The following is a 984-nucleotide window of genomic DNA, read 5'->3' as shown; positions in this document are numbered from 1 at the left end:
ACTTTTCCCCAGAGGCTCCCCTAAAAAACCCAGTCCTGCTGACCCCTTGATTTTGGCCTGGTGACACTTGCATCAGCCTTCTCACCTGCAGAGCTGTTAGAGAGGTGTTGTTTGAAGTCACTAGGTTTGTCATCGTTTGTTACAGCAGCAAGGGAAACGCATGCAGTCCTTTGCTCCACATAAAGAATCCATGCAGAGTTGTCCAAAGTGGGAGGCCCTTTCTCAAAGGACCCTCTGGGCAAGAGCCTGCTGTTGCATGAACCACAAACCCTCTTGTGACCCCTGGCTGGCTGCCCTGGGGTAACATCACTCTCTTTCCCAAGGCCCCACAGGATCACTGTCTCAGATGGGAGGGGGTTCCTCCAGGGTCCCTAAGCCCTGCTCCCAGGGAACTTTACACCCAGAAACCCCGGGAACCTCAGGAATTCCTCATTCCCAGTTCCTGAAACAGAAGCATGGCTAGTGGGAAGTCCACGTCTGCGGGATGGTCAGCACACGGGGCAGGAGTTTGAGAGCTGGAGGCTGCTTGGGCTCTGATTTACTGTAGAACCCGGGGCCAATCTTTTCTCCTCTCAGGTCACGTTTCTCCACCTCCATTCTCAACAAAGGAATGGAACAGCGGGCCTCAATGTTTTCTTCTAAGAAACATTTCATTCGCGTCTCTGGGGAAGCAGGCCCCACATTGGCCAGCCTGTGGGGGAGGGGAAGGGGGCTAGAGACAGACTGCGGGGCGCAGGGGGCTTTCTTGGGCTTGGCTGCTTGGAACACCTGCCTCCAAGGACTGGCCTCGGCGGGGTCGCCGGGAAAGGGAGGGAAGAAGGAAGGGCGGGGCCGGCCCCCCTGCGCCCGCCCCGCGCCTCTGCGCGCCCCTGTCCGCCCCGGACCAGGCCAAAAAGATGTGGCAGGAAGGGAAGAGATTTGAAGCTGCGTCAGTGCTGGCTCTGAGATGCAGGGCCCACGTGCGAGGACCAGGGAGAGGCCTGG

Source organism: Mandrillus leucophaeus, unplaced genomic scaffold (genome assembly GCF_000951045.1).
Source record: "Mandrillus leucophaeus isolate KB7577 unplaced genomic scaffold, Mleu.le_1.0 Scaffold299, whole genome shotgun sequence".
Taxonomy (NCBI): domain Eukaryota; kingdom Metazoa; phylum Chordata; class Mammalia; order Primates; family Cercopithecidae; genus Mandrillus; species Mandrillus leucophaeus.
Note: the sequence above shows the minus strand (reverse complement) of the source record.